Genomic DNA, 17,650 nt, shown 5'->3' on the forward strand with positions numbered 1-17,650 from the left:
AGCAAAGGTATCCACTGATCCGTCCTAAGATTGTCCATCGCAGTTAAATTTCATTTTTAAATTCATCAAGCGACTGTGTATTTGACTAAAAGTTTTCCCCTTTTCAGGCGTTTTTGTTGGTGTGGATTTTCCGCCATTTTTCTGCACATAGAATGAAAAATTCTCACTCATAAAAATGGCAGTCTCGTTGAGGCTATATACCACCAATAGTGTTATTCGGAACTCTCCGGTCTGGGTTTTTCCGATATTTGAGCACGCGCGGTAGGTACAAACAAAGGCTGGCGCGAAAATTTAAACCGATACTTACATTTGAGAAGTTCGCTATATTTTCCATTGAAAACGTCGTAATGCCAACAAAAAGATGCAGTTGGGGAACGTGCAATAGTGACAGCCGTTATTGCCACAAACCGCATATGATGGTGGTGTACCGTTTTTACCCTTTCAAAAGCCAAATGTGGACATGGAAAGATGTTTACACTGGATAAAACTAAGTGCGCGTCATCACTCGACCTTATCAGCGGAAAAGATTGGGAAACACCATTATATTTGTTCAAAAGTTTGTAATCTTTTTAAAATCATGTGCATTCATTTTTTATTTGTATAAAATTCATACTGATCGCATTTTACTTGTATGAAAACGGTGTGTAACACGATAAGACTGCATGAACATGTAATAATATTGACTCCATTTGCTTGCACTTGCACTTATTTAGCCTATATTACAATGAACAAACCATTTTGTTGGATTCTCAATGCAACGCTTGTTTACATGGCACAAATAACCCTACCGTGTTATTTTGAAGTGCATCAGTCTTTGCAAAATTCTTAATGTGACAGTTATGCATTTTGAATCGTATCTCGTCGTTGATCGGTGGGTATTAAAGCAAAATATTGGGATATGGAGGAAATGAAGATTGCATGCCAGCCAATTTGAATAATCGCGGCAGACACACATTTTCAAGGGGGGTATGTCTAAACGATATTACAGTACTGTACGATTAAATACAGTTTACTACCAGTACAAATAAGCGGAAACCACATTAATGGTATTTACTAATTTTATTATTTTGGATGTTGAATGCTGAAACAGTGGTCGGAGTCTTGGTCGCCAAGAAACTACACACCATATCCCTTTTAAGGGGTCATTTTTTTATGTAGATTTGAACCTTCTCTTTTTTTTAATTCTTCGGACAATGTGTACGTCAGCTGCGTACCATGACAACAGGCAACCTACGAGCCTGAAAGTTAAACGTTATTCTAACCACCCTCGAAACGAATAAAGAACAGATTCCAGTTCCATTGGACGCGTAAGTTGATTAATGAACGATATCATAAACAGCTGTCAAACGGTCGTAAAATTATTGTTGCATCATGATGAAAATATTGCATATTCAAGCTTTCGTCAAAGATATTTTATCAAATCATTATAATAAATTTATCATCGATGATAGTATTTGAAAACAAATGTCTATTATATATTTCTATAACAAGGTATTATTTATAGAGTTGTAATAGATGAATGTTATGGGTAGGGTCCGTTTCTCAAAAATTAGGAATTGACCTGCGTTTTTAACTTCGAAGACATCGCCCCTAAAATGCATTTCAGACGCATTTAGGTAATGTGCAGATTGGGAAGGGCCGTTCGCGCTGTAAGCGAGTACATGTGTACATTACATTACAATAACAATCAATGCATTTACTAGTGTTTACCGTTATGAAGAAGATGATTTTTGTAAGTTCCTACTATATACATTTTAGAAAAACACAAGTTTTATCAGTATTGGTCCAGAGGTTTAAGAGGATTTATTGTTGAAGTAAAAATGTTCGCACACGCGCACAACAGTTGACGATAGACGACAAATATTGTTTGTTTTTTTGCAAATTAGCAAGCTGGTACCATCTATATTCCAAACACCCAAACCAAGCTGATAAATCAGGCATTTTCAATTCGTCTTTGAAAAAACATTAATACAACCAATGAACTCAGTTTTGAGTGATAAATATTTTTAACAGCTAACTGTGATTGTAAAAGCAACTTTGCACACCCCACCTCTTATCTGCACATGAACATGTACTTTTAATAGCGAGCTCGCTGAGCCGCCGTAGGCGGCTCGACAGCTCGCATTACGTTAACACGTGTATAGGCCTGTAGATCTACACAGGTTGTTGTTTTGAAAAGTTTGGTATCTTCGCGCGCAACCGAACCTGATATCCGAAACCGGAACTGGAAATTTTGGAAGTAAATAACCAGCGTCTCCTGATTGATCATAATGATAAAATAGAAAAAAAGATCAAATTTACGGCTTTTAAATATTTTAAAATTCTTCTCTCTATTTATTATTATTGTTACTATATTTCGAATAAAGCATCAGCATTCTTCGTGTAAAACATTTGTCTTCATTCAGGGACTTCCCCGTTCGATGACGTCATCACAAAATGTATCCAAGTAACGAATGACGTCACCGTTTTGTGTGTACATAGCAAGTGTCAACACCGACCGCTACTCGCACTTTTTATTAAAAATGATGACAAAACAAGTAAGTGCTATTATTTATTGGACGATTGCCATTGAGGAACAAACACGCGATTGGTTCGGCATGTACTCAGGTACCAAACTTTTTCAAACAACAATCTGCACAGTCAAATACTCGATTTCATAATCATTTCACATAGTGTTTTTCTTTCACTGTCTAAGCCATGCATTACATTTAAATTTAAAGGTGGTAAATCACATTTGAGTATCATTTCAACATGACCAAACTTTATTATCTGATATTGTAGATATCCAAGGTGCCTGAACCACGTGACTTTTTCGGCTATGTGTGGGACAATCGGATGTAAACAAAACGTCGCTTCAGGTAACCTTTTTGATAATTTCATCATTATTTCAAAACCATTTTCAAAAAAACAAAGACGAGTGCCCGGTCATTGTCAAAAGACACAACTTTGGTAAGTTTGCGCTAAATTAATTAAGTAATTTTTCAAAAAAGTGCAACCGCGTGCTTGAAAACACACGAAGTGAAATGCTATGTTTGGTATATTTTTTATTCGATCAACAAAAACGTAGATTACAATATTGTCGAGGGTTTAAAAAATAGGGCGGACATTGTAATTCTTCATAGAGAAGCTACATACATTGTATATTTGCGCAAATGCATCTGATTCGGAGTGTGTGTATGAAAATGTAATGATGCTATGTGTGGGACAAATTTTTTAAATGCTATGTGTGGTATACAAACTAAACTAGATATTCGAAAGATTGACATTAACGTCAATTACAGTTAAAGTCTGTCTGAATAACAAAAGTTGGTCAATAAACATTGTTGTTAGTGTTTTGCGCGCCTTAACTATGATAATCCTACGTTCATGTAACTATAAATTATCATGATTGTCGATAACTTATATTCATATTTTGTTTACTTTTAGAATGCCTTTGTTTGCGAACAGTGTGGCAGAGAGGTCAAAAAAACGGTCGGGGATCTCCTAACACAAAGCCACCCACGCACGGACAGGAAAAAAGTTCCGTTGGGCAAACTTTTTCTTGTTTGTTTCTATAAAATTTATTGTTACAAAATGTTGAATTTTCAGTGAATTGTTACTGCCGACTAATGCACTTGTTTAATACACAAAATCGTAAGGATTGTTTGTGCAAGATGTCATGTGAATATTATTGCAACAAAACTACAATAAGTGTTAGTTGTGTGTTTTTTAGCAGGAATGTGTAGGCATTTTTGACTGTAACGAATTTAATAAATAAGCATAAAGAGATCATAAGCATTTTTAAACAAATAGACACTAGGATCAATGACATTTTTTTCTGGAAAATCATGTATTTGTATGTAAATCCTATTGAGCTATCTGATATATCACACATGCTATTTTTTAAGTTTAACAGTTTATATCAGTTGTATTTTGTTTTTTTTCAGGGAGATTAAAGTATTTTTGGAAGCACCTTCAAGAGACGTACTGATATCTTGATCAATGAAAAGTTGTCATATACAAACATGTATAGTAAATGTTCCAAAGTTTAAATGACTGTTTGATTTATTACCAGATGGTGCAAGTATTGCAGGGAAAGAAAACAATCAAAGTAAACATTACATAAAAATTTGACATTTCAACAAATTGAACAACATTATATGATTTAATGTTAATTACTTGGTGCAGTGGTAACAAGATCTTGCAGCGCCCTTTCATGACCGGGGCGAATGAGTATTTTCATTAAACATCTCAAACTATTGTCAGTTATTCAGCTTTCATTTGAATTTGAGTAAATTAAGTATTGATGCAATTCAATATGTTTGTTGGCATAATGACCCCCACAAGTCAAGACGTTTTGGCGATGATCATTTGTTATGACTTAATTGAAGCATTCATATGTTTGAATAGCAAGATTTGCAAATTCATAAATTGACTGATTACAATTTCTTTGTGAATACTAATGTACTTCTTTATGTATTTGGCGCTTTAATTTCTATTGTTACATGTGCATGCTAGTTATAAAGTAATGGTATTATTAATGACGTGTTTATTTTGATATACTGAAGATATTCATGGAGATTATATTGGAATAGACCACAAACAAGCATTATTGGATTCGAAGATGTTCAAATGGAGATGATATTGGAATAGACCACAAACACGCATCATTGGATTTAAATTATTTGTTATGAAACACCTGTTTTATTAACACACATTATCAGATTTTATATTCATCTAATCAATTTTAGTAATAACATAGATACAAAACCGATAAATATACACACATATCAATACACACACTTTGTTTTGCTTATGCAAAAATACATGTTAAATGGTATGTTTGCGTAGTTAGTTGAAATAGCTTTCCATAAACATCACAGAATGAAGCGGGGGTCCCTGTCTCTGTCACCGTGGTTTTGATTTTTAACTTGCCACATATCACCTTCCGTGTGGTTTGATGGTGTTCATGTAGTTCTTACACAGCTTCGAACCTTAAAAGCGTTACAGATCTGTCGACTAATCCTTTTCAAGTCTGAAAAACAAAGAAGTAAAACCCATTTTAAAGCATGTGCTCTTATTTATTTTCTTTGTCATTCATTAAAAAATGGACCAAATTCAATAATCAGGCAGAAATATCAATCATTATATTTATTTAAAGACAATAAATAAAACAAAGAAATATTATATTTCAACATAACATGTATGCTTTAATAAGAATTAAGTTCAGTTAAACATAAATTGGTTAATCATTACACGATTACTTCAGTATTCAATAATGTAACATTTGGTTAATTTGATATATTTTCAGGACAGACTAAAGTTTATGTTCTAGATTCTTACAAAACTGTGTTCAGATTAAATGCAGAATTCTTGTATACCACACATAGCATTTAAAAAATGTATCCAACACATAGCAGTATAACATTTATATACACACACTCCGAATAAGATGTATTTGCGCAAACATACAATGTAAGTAGCTTCTCTATGAAGAATTACAATGTCCGCCCTATTTTTAAACCCTCGACAATATTATAATCAATGTTTTTGTTGATTGAACAAAAAATATACCACACATAGCATTTCACATCATGTGTTTTCAAACACGCGGTTGCACTTTTTGGAAAAAAATACTTAATTAATTTTGCGCAAACTTAACAAAGTTGTGCCTTTTTACAATGACCGGGCACTCGTCTTTGTTTTGTTTTTTAAATGGTTTTGAAATAATGAAGAAATTATCAAAAAGGTTACCTGAAGCGACGTTTTGTTTACATCCGATTGTCCCACACATAGCCGAAAAAGTCACGTGGTTCAGGCACCGTGATATCTATTCTCTTCTATTGCAAAAAATACAAGAATTTAGCTTACTTGTTATGCCTCACAAAATGGCATGATTCAAACAAATATTGCTACCTTTGACAATATCTCATAGTGAGGGAGATAGTGCTCTTATTGACATCTGGGCTAATCTTTCTGGTAAAGAACATTCTAAATTAATTATTTGATAATTACTACAAATACTAATAGTGCAATGTTTATAGATACTATAAAATGTGATTGATTCAAGCAATCAAAAGATGTGATCAAATGTGATTAACCATATTTAAAACATAAATTCAAATAAGATATAAATAACTTTGAGGTGGGTGACATGACAGTCGCTACCTTTAGTACAGTGGCTGACTTGACATTCTATACCTTGAGTACGGTGGGTGACGTGATAGTCGCTACCTTGAGTACGGTGGGTGACGTGACAGTCGCTAACTAAAATGACTTTTAAACAGTAGTTAGGAATATACAAATTAATTTAATCCTAGTATTTTGGTACTTAAAAAATATATACTTACAAGTGTAAAATTATCAAAGTGTTATATCAATGGTATTAAATAATATGTTTTGGTGGGTGACATAATTATCGCTGACCTACCTTGCATTTATTCCTCAATTATGGTAATTTGAAATTACTTTGACTTTAAATGCTCACAAAGGAAAATAAAACAAAAATGCTGCCTGGCCCTTGTGAAATCTAAGTACAGTATGCAACATGGAGAAATCATTGCTGATGCCAGTGAAAATTATAATTGAGAAGGTAGCAGCAGTTGGCTGTTCTAAATTTTTACATTGTAGGTTCTAGTTGATTGTTTAGTGTTTTAAGGAGGAAATGCCAAGGACATACATAATAGATTATTATATAGCTCCTTGGTATATACCAATCTTTGTTTGCTGCACAATTTGTTTATCACGGTTTTTCAATAAATAGGAACACCAGGGGTGTACAATTGATTTTTTTTTAAATATTTACGCATGCGTTTTTGATATGTTTATTGAGGAGCCATATCCATCACACACGTACATGCGAAGTTTTACATGCATATCTATTATACTTATTTTATATATGATGGTTTGTTTGTGCCCATGTATATTATTCAACAGAGCCTACTCTAAATGTCTGTTACTTTGTTTTATTGTCAAATATGCAGAATATAAACGACTGTATAATGTACAGAGGATTTTACAATAAAAGTACCTCATTCTGAAGATGCCTATCTGTTTGTAGAGACCGTCAGTGAAGTGTTTCTTTTTTATCTCACGAAAATTTCAATGATCAAATGAAGAAAGAAAAATTGTGTTGTCTCATTTTTTTAAATATGTACTGAACACAAGTTTTGTATTTTGTATAAAACGTGTTGTGTTGATTTCGATATACAGTCCAACCTGCCCGAGCGACCGCCTGTTAATAGCGACCAACAGTCAATAACGACCACACCGATTTCCTCCCGAACGATTTCACTATATATTGAACCTGCGAATAAAGCCCACCTGTGAACAAAGACCAAAGACCACCCTTTTACATTCCCAAATCTCCATTTTGATAGCTTACAACGACCACTGCAATCATAAAAATCAACGATTTCGCAACTTTCAAATAACAAAATGGCCGCCAGGACTCTGCGTAGTCACGTGATACACATCTTACCAGTGGACTCGTCGGTCGCTATGGAGATATTGGCAAGTGACAGTTTATTGCACTCGATAGCAGTTGTTTGTTTATTTAACATGCATTGCTAATTGGTAGTCGCCTGCTTCTTTTATGCATTTGACAGTTTGTCAAAAGTGTAAAAATTTGCCTTTGTATTTAAGTGACTCGCGATTAATCTACTAATTGCCGAAAATATCAAAGACAAATTTGGGGCTTTCATAAACTCATTAAGGAAATTAACGGTTTCATATCATTTACGATGCCTATTAAAGACAAACATTTTGATAGTCATTCTTTTCTTAAATTTCTCCGTACTAAGACGTTCATAGATTATAGAAAAGTAAATTGTCATTTCAAGTTAACCAGCATGGCTTCCAAGCGTAAGTTCTTGACGTTGGAAGAACGCGTTAAGGTCATTAGTTTGTTAGGTAAAGGACACAGTTGTAGACGAGTGGCTAGTGATCTTTGTGTAGGAAAAACTCAAATTCAGAGCATTTTAAAGCGTAAACATGAGATAATGAACGAATTCGAGGAGAACGTAAACTGTGAAAGTAAACGCCCTAAGCGTGAGTCGGAATTCGCGTATATAAATATCAGATGTCATTTATTGTCCATTACTGTCAACTTTACTGGTTGTGTAGTAGTGATTCATGTATTTCATGTATAAATGTTTGCTATGTTATGTGTATTTTGTACTTTGTTCTTTGTAGAATTACATGTACATGTACGTATACATGTATATCAAATGTTATTTATACAGAATATGATAAATTAAATAAATAATAAAAACATAAGGGAATAGAAATACAACATGTAATAAATATACAAATGTAAAACAAAACTGTGTTTCAATCCTTTATTTCATTATACATGCATAAGTATTCAAACATTTAAACAATAGAGCACATACATAGATAAGGTACCTGTTAAAAAAACTACTAGCATATTTTGCAAACTTTCGATCGACCCTGCGAATAAAGACCACCTGTGAACAAAGACCACAACGACCAAATCCCTTGAGTGGTCTTTATTGACAGGTTGGACTGTAATGTTAATTACAAAATAATCATATTTATGACTTAGGTCAACCACTAATTACATATGTTTATTCGTTCTGTTTCCTATATAAGTGCACTTCAATAAATTTAAACGACACTATAGAGTAACGGAAATTTAATAAACATTGAAAAATGTATTGTGTGAAGCAAACATTAAACAATAGCCGATACAGAGCTTTCGCGCTAAACATGCAGAAATGGATGATAATGGCATTATCTATACATAATATTTCTTAAGTGTGACATATATTACTTGTGAAAAATAGTGTTAACTGAGCATTTAGACCACACAAACTGTTCCTTTGCAGATTTACAATATTAACATAATATAATTTAGGCACACACATAAGTGCTAGCATTCTTTATAAACCATTGCAATGAAATAAACACAATGGAAGTATAAATCCCAATCTCCCAACATGCCTGAAACGTTAAATATGTTACAAGTCACGGATATTTTATCGTCACGGACATTTCTGCGATCGCATATACCAGAGGGGGTAATCACGTGATAGTCAAGATGACGACGTCCATACCGAGACAATTATTTTTCGCCGTTTTATACCCTTTATTACCTCTGTTTATTTTTTAAATGACGCTCACTTTCCAGCCATATCAGTAAAAGGTGATTAGCGTATATTTCGTATTTAAATTCGCTAAATATCTCGACTTGACTCCCCGCAAATTTTCTTAATGGAGCCCTAATTAGGTCATCCCGCTAAGAAATTTCGCACCGAGTAAAGTCGAAATGTAGAGCGAATATTACTATGAAATAGTAGCCAGTAACTTTCTTCCTAATATGGCTGGAAAATGAGCGGCATAAAAAAAATACAAGTAATAAAGGGTATAAAACGACGAAAAATACCTGCCTCGGCATGGACGTCGCCATCTTGTTTGTCACGTGATTACCCCCTCTGATATACTATTCAACTTCTTTGACTTTAGCCCATTATTGTGTGGGTATATTCATTTATACCAGTAAACCGAAAGTTTAATTTATTATAAGCACTATTGCTAAATCTAATACTGTTCATAAAGGTTCTGAATATTCACGCGAGTGTTGTTTCCAATTGAAACATTCTGTTTGACTTCCCCGTAGCAATTGGTGCTGCAATAGTTTACATTTACATATTTACATATTTGTTTTCGAAGAAAATGCATTGTTTAAAACCAACAGTATCACAGAGGTTACTTATATGTGGATGGTATAATGTAATTAATATGAGAAGGCGACAGTAACGAACATTTAAATTAGATGTTTTGTTAAATCACTTTTGCTAACTATTTGATCTGAAATGCCAAACTACGATTAATTTTTATTTTATATGAATGGGTTTATAATGTATAACAAGGATAGCCCGTGTTTTATATCGTCAATGTGTCGTTATTACCTGGCGACAGGCATTGTTCCTATTTATTGAAAAACCGTGTATAGTTTCATGTGTTACGCAATATTCACCTTCGATATATCTTCTCTTCAGGTATACATAATTATCGAAGTATAGGTCACTTTATGGTTTAGATAATTACTTATTAAAATATTAGAGTTATTAAGTTACAAGGAATGTTCTGTTGCTCTTATCCGCAGTTGGTATTCAAACCATATATATTTTACCAGATTTGTGCAAAATAAGGTGATTTTATCTCAACTATACACAGTCGGCAAATTAATTAGCATCATTTTTACAAACAGAAGCTTTTGTGGGCTTTTCAAACATTAACTCATTTGAGCTTTTGAACTGACAATATACTGTTCTAAATCATAACAAAATATAAATTAAATGTAATTCTTTGTAAAATTTTCTTAAGCAAGGTATCATGCTATTATACAACATTGCAGTTTACCTATATATTTTTTAAAAGGTCAGATAGCTTAATTGGAAGAGGAACCCAGGCCAATATCATATGATCAATATCATCAGATTGCTCATGGATGGATTCGGGTTCGAATGCCGATTTACGAAATCGTAATCCTGTCGTAGCGAATTATTTTTTTCCTATCGAAGTTAACACTTATGAATGACAAACACACAATCCGAAATAGATCTACGTTTATGATTCGTTCGATGCTTTAAAATATTTAAAAAAAACAGGGTTAAAACCACCGCGTCAAAATTGTTGTCCCTAAAATACTGAGAGAAACTAGATCTATCTATCTAGATAGTATGTTTTATCTGAGAAATGACGTCACACTAGATACGTCATACATTGCGTAATCAAGTAAATGAAAATTATAAATACGGAAAGCTGGTTCGGTAATATATTTTAAAGAAGACAAAAAGGATGATATATAATATAACGATAACATTCATGATGCGTCCCAATAAATTTCAAAGGTCAAATATTAGAACATGTTAATCGGCGCGTAGGAATACATACTTACGGTTAGATCACGGTCACGTGATGTACTGCAGGATATCAACTAGTTTATCCGACCCTGCTTTATTTGGTCAATGTTTGCAACAGAGGCAGGAAAAATACATATTCTGGGTTATAAACTAACATTCATAACCAATTGGCACAACTTTGTCCCTTCTATCTTTCGTATAGTAGATATAGGAGTTTCGCTGAACATCTTTGAGCCCGGTACAAATTTTAGGGACCATGTCTACTTGGCTTGTGCTAATATATTTTATTTAGAACTTGCGCTCTGTTGGTTTTTCCGCTTTCTGAGCGCCTGCGGGACGTGTAAAAACATTGTAATGTAGACATTAATATTACCGGGATCTGATTAACGTTCACATTAATTTTCAGACATTAAGTATTTCAAAACACACCTTTAAGTTAGGTCAAAGACAAGGGTTGTACACTATGCAGGGAAGTTGAAGACGGTAGTCAGTTGCTCTGGTGAACTACTTTTTGTCACTTAACAATTTTCAAAAGACGTGTATCTGTTTATACATGTTCCTTATTTTGCTTTGTTTTTGGTAGATTTTTTTTATTATTGCTTGTTGTAAATTTTGAATGTTCAGATGTGTTACCTACTTTTTAACCAAGTTTTGAACTACTATTTTTTATGTAACCACTGTTAATATTTTATGCACTTATATGTATATGTAGTTGTATCGTTTTGGATGTTACAGTTTTGATTTGAATAAAACCCTCAAAACAGACAAAAAAATAAAATAAAACATTTTCAAAAGGATTGGACAGAACTTATTATTTTTCCATGATCCTGTCACTGGTATTTAATATGAAATGGAGTCTTACAATACAAATAATGAGGAGGAAATCACAGACCAACCGACAATAAACAAGAAGGCCAAAATGGACATATGTCGCTCACCTGTTGAACATCGCTCTTTTTGGCATCTATATTCAGATTCGATTTCCATTGTGTCTAGGTCACCGCAAAAGTGTATGTACTTGTATCAAAATGAGCGATTTTGGCTAATTTTCTTCATTAAGTGTCACCAAGAACAGTCACGTGAAGTTTTAAAGAAAATAAATGGCATAGTGTAAGAAGTCGTTTAAAGGCATTTCTATTTTTAGCTCTGATGGCCATCTTGTTCAGTGGTGCAGAACGATTTTAGCCATTTGTTTAAAGGTCATCCAAGAATCATTCCTGTGCAGTTTGGTCAAGATCCAATAATTGGTTAAGAATGAGATGTCATTAAAGTGAAATATCTTTTTTTAGCTCTTGTTGCTTAATTAAGCATTGGAGCGGAACTGCTATTTTAATGAGAAAAGAGGATCATCAACTGATCATTCCTGTAAAGTTTAATCCAAATCCAGTCATTGGTTTAGGATGGAATGTCGATTAAGTGCTCCTGTGACCTACTAGTATAATGCATGTTAACGGAACTAGTTATGTAACTTTGTAGAGTACCATCCGCGGATCATTCCTGTGAAGTTTGGTCAAGAGCCATGCATTGGTTAAATAGGAGATGTCGATTAAGTGGAAAATCATTTGTTTAGCTTATGTGACCTACTTAATCAGCGGAGCGGAACGATTTATATAACTTTTGTAGATGATTATCCACTGATCATTCCTGAAAATTTAATCAAAATCCAGTCAGCAGCTTCAGAGGACATGCTGTTTAAAGCAAATGTTGACGACGGACGGACGACGGACATCAGACCATCCTAAAAGCTCACCTTGAGCACTTCGTGCTCAGGAGAATAAAAAGCATGATTATTCTCTTAACAAAGCGCTGACCGCAGTTTTACTCCAATTTTTTGCATTGCAGCTTTCTGTTTTCATGTAATTTGTCGCTTCTCTCACAAAGACTAGCTAAAATGTAGTACGCATTGCTTGTCTGAAAACATTTCCAGGGAGGCATAATATTTGTTTACACGTGTGAATCCTCTGGTCTGGTCCAAGTTTAAGGTACAGCATGCCAACGGATTTAACCGATTTAAACCACCAATGCTTTCTGTAATATTAATTATGTTATTTTTAACATTAAATTTTTTATTAAGCGTTTAGGATAGACATGTAATGTTTTAGACTTATTTCTGAACATGTATGTTAACAATATTAAAAATATTGCGATATCTTACGTTTTTTGTTACCGTTTTCGTAAATGTATAACTATGAATGATGATGGATTTTTTCATAGAATAAAATTATTTGTCCAACGAAAAGAAGCCTTTAATATAGATGTGCGCTTCAAACAGCATTAAGTGAAGTATCTGAAAGCGTTCATTATTGTCGTCGGCATAATCTAAGTTAAATTCATATAAAGAAATAAATCTATAACGAAAACATTTTGGCAACATAATGTTCAGACCTGAAATAGCACATCACTATTTAAATAGTTGTACAATTAAAATCCAATATGCTTAGTTGAAATAGTTCATTGATTTTTATATTGCGTCATATTAATACTGAACTAGCTTTGCATAAACATATATCCTTTTCTTTGACATATGTTTTCTCTTAAAACACATGTGTAAACACAGATGATGGCATTGTCAACAATCTAGTTCATGATTATTCATACTTAGTCTGATAGCTTTATTATTATTTATTTTATATAAATTTCCAAAATTAGGTTGCATTTTCCCACGTGTGAAATTTTTGTTTAGTTTGATTCATTCGGATTTAATGCAGGAAAAAGGATCATAATTTGTGTTTTCATTTTATTATATTAAGGGCTTGTATGTGTGTTTTTCAGCATTACGGGGAATTTTAAACAAAGCGCTTAAAAAACATATTCCTGGGATTGCATAACTTTTGTTTACATGTGTATACCCTGTTATCCATTCAGGACCATGTTTTATATTCAGCACGACTATAACGTTTTCTCAATATGTGTTCGTTACATAAGAGTAAAGCTCTATTTGCTTCAGCGTTTATTTATGATATAAATAAAATGTTTTAAAGTACCCGTATTTACTGACCATGTACGTTAGCACAATTCCGAAAATTGTGATTTATTTTATATATTTTATTACCGTTTTCGTGAATGTATAATTATGTACCATGATGGGTTGAAATATTTTATTTATTTTTATGTTTCGTTATATTAATACTGATATAACTTTGCATAAAAATAAGTCCTTTTCTTAAAAAATTGCTTTCTCTTATAATCACATGTGTAAACACAGATGTTGGGAAAATAGCATTGGCAACAATCTAGTTGATAAAACATTGTATAATTATATCTGATTACCCATTCTTAGACGGATAGCTTTATTATCATGTATTTTTATATACATTTTCCGAATTAGGTTACATTTGCTACAGTCTGAAACGTATGGTTGGTTTAATTCACTCAGACTTGCTGGAAGAAAAAAGTACCAATAAGAAAGTTTTGAGTTGTCATGTTATTATATTAAGGGTTTGTTGCAGCAATGTGATCAAAATTTTAGATCGTGATAATTTCTTACATGCATTTATATTGTTTTCTACTAAAACAGTATTATGTCGAAGTATATGAACGCATTCTGTTGATGGGGTCAACTTAAATATCTTCATATACAATTAACAATACATAGTTAATGTAGATTTTATGTTGTACTTTTTATATAGAAAAAACGTCAACGCTTATTTTAAATTGACCTGATTCATCACCTATATTTTCTGGATAAATGTTAACTTCATAACATTGACACTCTCATTTGTACGAAAAACTGATTTTAATATCGCCATATAATTATGTAATATGCATACAGTGTACGCCTGAATACGCATCTATGGTAGTCAAATAAAACGCATGTAGAAAAATATACATTAAACCATAATAGTTTAATTATTTCGCTTGCATGGACAAACTTATTCTTTCTGTATGTGTATGTTTAGAATTAGGTGGAATTTTGATCAAAGCGCTTTTTAAAACATATTCCTGGGGTTGCATAATTTGTTTTTGCTCGCGTATACCCTGTAATCCTTTCAGGACCATGTTTAATGTTCATGCCTTTAACGTGTTTTAAATATGCGATCATTATATAAGAGTAAAACTCTATATGCTCCAGCCTTTATTTAGGATAGAAATATTATGTTTTAAAGTACATGTAGTTTCTGATCATGGGCGTTAACACAATTCAACTGTTGTGATATCTTTTACCGGTATATATTTTATAAGCGTTTTTGTAAATGTATATTTACGTACCATACTGGGTTTCAGCATAGCATACAAGTTACTTGTCCAACGAAAAGGAGCCTGTACTATGGATTTGCCCTTAAATCAGCATTTAGTCGAAGTACCTGAACGCTTTCATTTTTGTCGTCGGATAATTTAAGTTCAATTTATATAAAGAAGTAGTCTAAAACAATGATTTTGGCAACAAAATCGTTCACGCCGAGGGGCTATGTCACTTTTGAAGGGCCCAAATGGGCAAAGTCTTCAAAAAAAAAACATGAAATTAAGAATATAATTTGAACATATAATACTGGTATAAACTGGAAATATCTCACGGGAAATGTATTTATGTATTTTGAAATAAAAATTATTTTAGAAATTTGTGTACATATTGATGTCATAACTTTGAGGTTCAATGCCACTGTAATGAAGGTAAACAAGGTGAAACTTCAGCTGCCATAGCGGCACAGCATTCCCATCGGCAACCGCGCCTGGTGCTTTATTTACGGCCTATGACCAATTGCCGATCAGCACAGCATAGAACATAACAAAACAACACACATAACAAAGGCCGTTGAATAAAGCTGGTGTCACCGCATTGGAACGGTCAATGCTAAGCATTTGGGGGTTTGAACCGGTTTTAGAGCGCTCAACCTCACATTTGGCCCAGCGATATTCAAAACACACATACGTGTAAATAAAAATTTACCTGATAGGATTGTTACACAAATTAAAAGGCAATAAAAGAGAACTACAAATGTTCAATTTAATTACAAATTAATTACTCTTATGGTAAGAAGAAACCAGAACAACAGCGCTACAATTTTCTGAGGCACGATGCAATGAACGAACAAGTATCAATTACATCCCATCTTTTGAAAAAAAAAAGCTTTCAAGAAATAACCTCATATAGTTAATTATTCAGAGCATCGTCGCACATGGTCAGGAAGAAGATGCAATTATGGGTGTAAAGAGCCAAATTGTGCACCTTGGTTGTGTATATTAATAGAACCGAAATATAAAGTAAGGAAAATAAGTATAACTTATATGATATTTACCACCTAAAAAAAATTCCTTTACAAGCAGTAAAATATGTACTGAAAAGAGAGGGGATTGTTGATAATCATATAAAACTTAAAGACATTTAGAAAGTAAACAATGTATAATTATACAAATAAAAAATCATAAAAACAAAAACATCCAGACTGAGAAGTATATAAATGAATGCTAGCTAGTCGAAGTCAGCAACTCATTGTACATGGAAAGTTCTTTAAGTGTTTAAGTGTCCGAGTGTCGTATTTTAACACTTTTATCCGCAACAGGCCAAAGGCGCTGTCTCATATTGTTCGCTCGTATGACCCGTCATTCATTAGTTCGATTTGTACTTCGTGTTTTATTTCTTTTTAAACATTCTTATGATTTGTTTCGACCAAATTTCTCTTTTGTCGTTTTTAATATTTGGTTTATTGTACATATATGTATCAGCATGAGGTATATGTAAAATACAAACAATTTTTATTTAAAATGGGAATCAATTGTCTTGTTGACATCAACAAGCTTTATAATAATGTATTTTTGCATACATTTTAAGAATTCGGTTGCATTTTCCACAGTCTGAACTGTTATGTTTGGTTTCATTCTTTGGGACTTGCTGGAAGAAAAAAATATCAATAAAAAAGTTTTGTGTTGTCATGTTATTATATTAAGGGCTTGTTGCAGAAATGTGATCACAGTATTAGAATCTGATAATTTTATTAGGAATTTTTATTGTTTTCTACTAAAAGTATGTTATTTAGGATAGAAATGTTATGTATTAAAGAACATGTAATTTCTGATAGTGGACGTTAACAAATTCAAAAGTTGTGATATCTTTTATATATTTTATTACCGTTTTTGTGAATGTATATTTACGTACCCTGCTGGGTTTCAGCATAGCATACAAGTACTTGTCCAACGAAAAGAAGGCTGCGCTATGGGTTTGCCCTTAAATCAGCATTAAGTCGAAGTACCTTAAAGCTTTAATGTTTTTCGTCGGATAATTTAAGTTCAATTTATATAAAGAAATAAGTCTATAACAATGATTTTGGCAACAAAAACGTTGACGACTTTAATAGTATATCACCATTTAAACAGATGCAAAATTTAAATCCAACTGCTAAGATGAACTAGTTTTTTTGTTTCGTCATATTAATACTGAATGAACTTTGCATTAAAACCATTTTCTTTAACAAATGCTTTCTCTAATAATCACATGTGTAAACACAGATGTTGGGAAAGTAGCATTGCCAACAATCTAGTTCATAATATTATCTGATTATTCATACTTACACGGATAGCTTTATTTTTATTTATTTTATATACATTTTCAGAATAAGGTTGCATTTTCAACATTGTGAAATGTTATGGTTGGTGTTTAGTTGTGAGCTTTAGCTCACAACTAATGTAGAGAGGCAGTTTTGCAATTCAGTCTGCTTTAGCTAGGCTATGAACGATAACTGCAAGTAAGTCTGCTGTAAGCTATGCTATGAACGATAACCACTTCCTGCCTGCACTACCTGCATTGACATTATGCAGAAGACGAATGTTAGGAGCGTCTGCGCTAC

The 17,650-nt window shown here is 32.9% G+C and overlaps 1 long non-coding RNA gene across 2 annotated transcripts; it reads left to right on the top strand.

Moving 5' to 3' along the window:
• The first annotated feature begins 2,297 nt into the window (after window positions 1-2,297).
• LOC127874541 (uncharacterized) lies at window positions 2,298-4,520 on the top strand. 2 transcript variants are annotated; one of them, XR_008046979.1, is made up of 4 exons: window positions 2,298-2,607; window positions 2,782-2,858; window positions 3,427-3,519; window positions 3,927-4,520. It is a non-coding gene; the product is annotated as an uncharacterized LOC127874541 (long non-coding RNA). The 2 variants fall into 2 exon arrangements; XR_008046980.1 differs by having other exon boundaries at window positions 2,302-2,858.
• Window positions 4,521-17,650: the final 13,130 nt, after the last annotated feature.

The sequence above is a fragment of the Dreissena polymorpha genome, chromosome 3, assembly GCF_020536995.1.
Source record: "Dreissena polymorpha isolate Duluth1 chromosome 3, UMN_Dpol_1.0, whole genome shotgun sequence".
NCBI lineage: Eukaryota > Metazoa > Mollusca > Bivalvia > Myida > Dreissenidae > Dreissena > Dreissena polymorpha.